This window comes from Heloderma suspectum, chromosome 1 (assembly GCF_057233095.1).
Source record: "Heloderma suspectum isolate Gila_16-S chromosome 1, 16-S_ref, whole genome shotgun sequence".
Taxonomy (NCBI): domain Eukaryota; kingdom Metazoa; phylum Chordata; class Lepidosauria; order Squamata; family Helodermatidae; genus Heloderma; species Heloderma suspectum.
Window position 1 is genome coordinate 86,862,596 of NC_139458.1, and position 6,816 is coordinate 86,869,411.

Genomic DNA, 6,816 nt, shown 5'->3' on the forward strand with positions numbered 1-6,816 from the left:
AAATCTTGCGAGATGATGCTGTCAAGTTGATGCATGCCATATGCCAGCAAATTTGGAAAACACAAGAATGGCCACAAGATTGGAAAAAATCAACTTATATCCCCATACCAAAAAAGGGAAGCACCAAAGAACATTCCAACTATCGAACAGTGGCACTTATTTCACATGCCAGTAAGGTAATGCTCAAGATCTTGCAAGGTAGACTCCAGCAATTTATGGAACGAGAATTGCCAGATGTACAACCTGGGTTTCGAAAAGGCAGAGGAACTAGAGACCAAATTGCCAATATCCGCTGGATAATGGAGAAAGCCAGGGAGTTTCAGAAAAACATCTATTTCTGTTTGATTGACTATTCTAAAGCCTTTGGCTGTGTGGATCATCACAAATTGTGGCAAGTTCTTGGTGGTATGGGGATACTAAGTCATCTTGTCTGCCTCCTGAGGAATCTGTATAACGACCCAGTAGCAACGGTAAGAACAGTTCATGGAACAACGGACTGGTTTAAGATTGGGAAAAGAGTACGTCAGGGTTGTATACTCTCACCCTACCTATTCAACCTGTACGCAGAACACTTCATGCGACGCGCTGGGCTTGATGAAGCCAAGGCTGGAGTTAAAATTGCTGGAAGAAACATTAACAATCTCCGAAATGCAGATGATACCACTTTGATGGCTGAAAGGGAGGAGCAGCTGAGGAACCTCATGACGAAGGTGAAAGAAGAAAGTGCAAAAGCTGGGTTGCAGTTCAACCTCAAAAAAACCAAGATTATGGCAACCAGTTTGATTAATCACTGGCAAACAGAGGGAGAAAATGTGGAGGCAGTGACAGACTTTGTCTTTCTAGGCACAAAGATTACTGCAGACGCTGACTGCAGCCAGCAAATCAGAAGATGTTTACTTCTTGGGAGGACAGCAATGACAAATCTTGATAAAATAGTGAAGAGCAGAGACATCACACTGACAACAAAGGTCCGCATAGTTAAAGCAATGGTATCCCCCATAGTAACCTATGGCTACGAGAGCTGGACCATAAGGAAGGCTGAGCGAAGGAAGATAGATGCTTTTGAACTGTGGTGCTGGAGGAAAATTCTGAGAGTGCCTTGGACTGCAAGAAGATCAAACCAGGTCCATACTCCAGGAAATAAAGCCACACTGCTCACTTGAAGGAATGATATTAAAGGCAAAACTGAAGTACTTTGGCCACATAATGGGAAGACAGGCTACCCTGGAGAAGATGCTGATGCTAGGGAAAGTGGAAGGCAAAAGGAAGAGGGGCCGACCAAGGGCAAGATGGATGGATGATATTCTGGAGGTGACGGACTCGACCTTGGGAGAGCTGGGGGTGGCGACGGCCGACACGAAGCTCTGGCGTGGGCTGGTCCATGAAGTCACGAAGAGTCGGAAGCGACTGAACGAATAAACAACAAACAAAGTGGCTAAACCTATAAGCACATTAGAAAAAAAGACAAGGTAAGTCATGGTATATTCTCTTTCTAACACAGTGATGGGGAGCCTCCAGCCCACAGGCCTCCCCATCCGGCCTGTGAAGGTCTCAAGCAAGGCCCCTCCCTGAGGCCCCACCCTATCAGAAAAAAGAGAGGGGTAGGAGAGTGGTTCCTGCCTCAGCTGCTCCCTCAAGAAGTGCTCCTCAAGCCCGAAGCTTTTTTCTGATTGGAGAAGGCAAGGCAACGGGGGAGTGAAGCCAGCTCCAGACTGAGCTGGTGCCTTGAGATGCTGGCTCAGGACTTCACCCACCTCTCACCTTCCTCAGTTGGACAAAGCCAGCTCTCAGAGGAGCCTGCTCCTTGAGGTGGCAGCTCATGGCAGTTCCCAATTATGGGTGGAGTCTAGAGAAACAGCGTGTATATTTGGAAATGTGGGAGAACCACACACACAACCAGACCTTGCTTTCTGCTTTTATCACAGCTGAAAAGTTTTAGGACCTGCTCATCTCAACAGCAGAAATTGCTGTAGCCAAACAGAAAGCAAATGTCTGTTTGCATGTGCCATGTTCTTTGGATGCACATGTCCCTTCTTTTCAGGAAATACAGGCAGAATGATGAGGGTCATTGGTGAGGGGCTGCTGAAACAGTGGGGATTGTGTTGTATTGGGCTGCAGAGGGAGAAGGCTATTACCCAAAATTGGGTGGAAGGACCTTGCACCAGTGGGAACTTCGCTTTGGGAGTCGTACAAGATTGGTTATGTGAGCTGCCTTCTTCTATTCCCCGAAGAGATGCACATGCTCTGCATACAGAAAGTCACAGGTTCAAGTCCTGGCATGTTCATGTAAGGTGCAGAAATATTCCTTCCTGAGTGACTGTGGAGAGCCACTGTCACTCACTGTAAGCTAGATGGACAAACACAGATTCCTATGCCTTCATTGGATTCAACCCTCTGTAAACACAATGTTATTTGAGCTAAAAAACATTAAACTTCATAATATTCTGATGTTAAAATCTAAAATTGCTGCAGAATCAAGATATTCAGTCTTCTAGAAAGAAAGGTTTACCTTGCCTGATTTAGAGTTTGCCTATCATTCTCTCTGCACAGATAGCTTTGAAAATAAACACTGGTGCAAAAACCTGTGTAAAGTGACACACACACACACACACTAATCTAATTTAACATCCAATATGGCTTAAATTAACCATGCTTCTCATAGAAATAAAATGCGCTCAACTATATTAATAAACATCAGTTAATAATAATTAGTATTTGAATTTCTATCTTGCCTTGATTCCCAAATAATCAACAATCATGTGTTTTCTGAATCAGAAAACACATGAATCATGGCAGCTAGTAATGAATCTATTTCTGTATTATATTCAAGGCTAGAACCCTATGCCCACTTTTTGGGACAAATGTCTGAGTAAAGATACATGGGGTCAGGCAGCAAGCTAGATAACTTGCCAGTATTCTATTTCAAAATATTGCAGATATGCCCAATTCAATCATAACGCTAGCTGAATATTATGATATTTTATGACACACAGTAATGCAAAATAGATGAGACTATGAAGTGCAACATGCAAAATTATAACTACGAAATGTAGCACAAAACCACCTGCAATTTCCAAATTGCCATACACCAACAGGCCTCACTAAGTTTTTGAATACAATCAGTTTATAGGGCTAAAGATTAGGATTATTACAGGGCTGCAATTACAACATACCCACGAGATTAAGGCTTGCAATCGTATGTACACTTATTAGGCAGTTAGTTCCACTGAACTCAGCCCAAGCGAAAGAATATGGTTATGAACTTCTCTAACCCTCAAACTTTGTACCCTATAAGGAGGTTACATTGGAAGAGTAAGAAATACTACAGCCAGTCACTTTCAAGATCCCTTATGGTAAATGGCATTAATATTAGTTATTACAGGAAAGTTAACAAGTTTGCAGAACAGGCACATGATTTATAGAACAATTTAAGCACAACTGCTTAGCAAATAAGAATTTATGACCAGAATGTCAATTCAGTTTCTGGCCTCCATATTCAGCTATGGTTTTAAAGTATTACTAAACTTTTCCAATTTTTAAATATCTATTGATCTGTTGTCATCAATGTATACACAATAAAGTACAGGGGAAAAATAAAAGTAAATTAATACAGATAACAACAAATATGTGATTAGAAGACTAAGGAACAGAAAGCCCCATAAAAGCAGACTAACTACTGAACTCACCCATAAAAGAATACCTCTTATATGAAAACCAATCAGGTTAGAACAGAAAAGCTGCACCCAATAACTCAACATTAGATAAGCACTCCTATGTTGGTAGAAAAGCTCCCAGGTGCTGGCAAAGACTGAATGTACGAAAAATGGAAAACAAACTGCCATGGCATTCTTTTTCTGTGCTGTATTTCTGGTTAACCGCGCCTGCTGAGTAGATTTATATATGAATATGACCTCCTATACCTTATCTAGTCATTGGTGCTTACTGAACTGATGGATATTCCCATTTGTTGCAATGCAGAACAAGCAATCTTCTCTATCAATAAACGAGCAATATGTTTCACTCAGAGAACACTAAAAGCCACAATTTGGTGGATTGTATCACAGCATTGTGCTCCTTGCATTCCTTTTCTCTGGTGCAGGGTGGGTAAAAATCGATTATTTTTAAAAAATTAAGATCAGACTATTGAATTTATTTGATTTTTTAAAATTGCAATTTTTTTTTACATTTTAAGTTTTAAGTTTTTTAAAGAAACTTGTTAATATAAAATAATCTGAATATCAGCATGTTAGCTCTAAAGTTAATCAATGCCTTCTACCAGATACATAAAATGTGTTACTTTTCTATGTAAATGAAGAACGAATCTGAACATTTTGAAATATGAAAATGTACATTCTACTGACCAGAGACATTTCATTTTCATGTCATGAAAATAACAGTGTTCTAGTCTTCTACCAATCATAGGCATTTCACTTTGTTTGCTACTTTGTTTTTGTGAAGGTGGAGCTGGGCCCAGGCAGAATAAAGCAAAAAGGAGTAATACTGGAAAGAGGACAACATTGTCCAGTGCACACGTTTTTATATTTTCATTCTTAACTTCACAAACTGTTATGGCAAATCCCACATGGGAATATATTCCCTCTATAGGGTAAAAAAAGAAAGTGTGCAACACTTATACAGTGTGACAAACTGATGCAAGGCCTGGTTGGAAGAATGAAACCACACTGTAAATAATCTCTTTAGTTGTAGATTAACATGTTTAGTGGTGAAATTTGCACCATTTTTTAGGAAATATATGAAGTACCAATGAGAAACTTGATTTAAATCAATCCAACCTATTCTGTTGCAATCTTAAGAGGAAGTAGCCCAAGAGCAGTGATGTGTCAAATCCACAGCAAAATGGGACTTTGTACTTTTCAGCTTCTGCCAATACTCTCCCATCCTTTACAGAAAGGCAGAAAGACAGCAAGCTTAATGAGGAGACAGAGGTGACCCTGACAGCACTTCCTACAAAATCAAACCAGTTAACGAGAGAATCAAAGGGGATCTGAGAAATTACAGACCTCTCAATTACTGCCCTAGGTAGAAAGCATTCTTGAAATTAGCATGGTTAAACAGCATTAAGGAATTAGCATGGCTTCTGTAAAGGGTTGCTTTACATTAGATCCCATAGGCATCTGGTTGGCCGCTGTGGGAACAAAATGCTGGACCAGATAGGACTTAGTCTGATCCAACAGGGCTCCTCCTATATTCATACATTCTTTGAGTGTCAACAAAATATAAGATAGCAGAAATTCAGTAGATGTTATATACTTGAGACTTCCAAAATCCTTTTGACAATGGCTTCTAAATATACAGCAGTCATGGTCCTCTTGTGAATTACTAACTGGCTAAAAAGCAAACAGCAACGGGTAGGAATAAAGTGAACTTTTTAACAGTATATGTAAGCGAGAAGTGGGGGTCCCTAAGACTCTATTCTGGAATCATCATTACTTAACATTTCTAAATGATGTGGAGCTGGAGTGAGGTAAGGTAGCCAAGTTTGCAATGTTCCAAGAAACTACGAATGATATTTCTAAACTGGATGAAGGAGAAACAAAATAGCAAATGTAGCTGCAAAGTAAAATGGAGAGGATGGAGCATGTAAGCTACCTTGGGTTCCTTGCAAGAGGGAAAAGGGTGGGATATAAATGGAACAACAACAACAACAACAATTTAAAAAGTGATGCACATTAGGATATTTCGCTCTACTACCAAGAGAGAGAATGGAGAGGCCACAGTACACAGCTCACTGGGGCCACAAGACAGGATGCAGCAATTGTGGGGGGAAAGGGAGAACTCAGCATTGGGAATTATTAGGAAAGAAATGTAAAATACTACAAGAGCGCACTAAGTGATTAGGGGGCTGGAGCTTCCCAACAAGGAAAATGTACAATGTTTGGGGCTTTTTAGTTTAGAAAAGGCGACTAATGTTGATGCTTATAAAATTATGTGGAGAAAGAAGTTTTTTCTACTGTTCTCATAATATTAGAACTTAGGGTCACCCAATGAAATTGGCAATAGATTTGGGACAAATAAAAGGAAATACTATTTCATGTAAGACACAGTAAACTTTGGAATTCAGATACACATGCTATGGTCCAGTGATAAACAGCAGCTTCTACAGCTTTAAGCAAAGAATAGACAAATTCAAAGACATCAACACCTACTCGCCATAACTAAAAAGAACTTCCATGTTTAGAGGCAGTATACCTCTGAAGACTAGATGTCGGGAGGCAACAGGGAAGGGCTGCTGGCTTCCTTCCTAGCTTGTGCGCTTCCCAGTAAGGTCTTGCTGAGAAGCTTAATAGACAGGATGCTGGACTAGATGGCCTCTTGTTCCAATCCAGCAGAGTTCTTATCATCATAGAAATGCCCACGAAGAGCAACAACAGAAATACAACTTTATTGGTGCATCTCATTTAGTGTCCACGATAGCTTATGCCCAGAGTAAATGTTTTGGTATTTAGAGTGCCGCAAGCCTCTTTTTAGCTTTACTGAGGACAGCAGTAGATATGCGGATCTCTGCAAAGAACTACCTTAAGACACAGGAAGGAGGGCGTGTTTCTACCTGGAACTCTCGCCTCAGCTTAGGGCACCGAACAGGGAGGGCAGCACCCCTGACAACTCCTCTAGAAAGGGACCAAGTGTCCTACGGGAGGTGACGGGGCTGCATGTCAGACAGCGGGAACACGCCGAGAGCCTCTTCCCTACGCAGAGGACTACAGCAGAGAGAAAATGGTCGGGGAGAGTTGAGGGCGGGGGAGAATATTTGTACGGTGACGGTTCCTACAGCGACAAGAGGAGACCCTCCCTCAC

At 41.1% G+C, this 6,816-nt stretch overlaps 1 protein-coding gene across 4 annotated transcripts in view; it reads right to left on the minus strand.

The window, feature by feature from the left end:
* The window catches only part of TTC17 (tetratricopeptide repeat domain 17), a 98,374-nt gene that overhangs the window by 91,211 nt on the left and 347 nt on the right, over positions 1–6,816 (minus strand). The gene's annotated exons all lie outside the window — the stretch shown is intronic.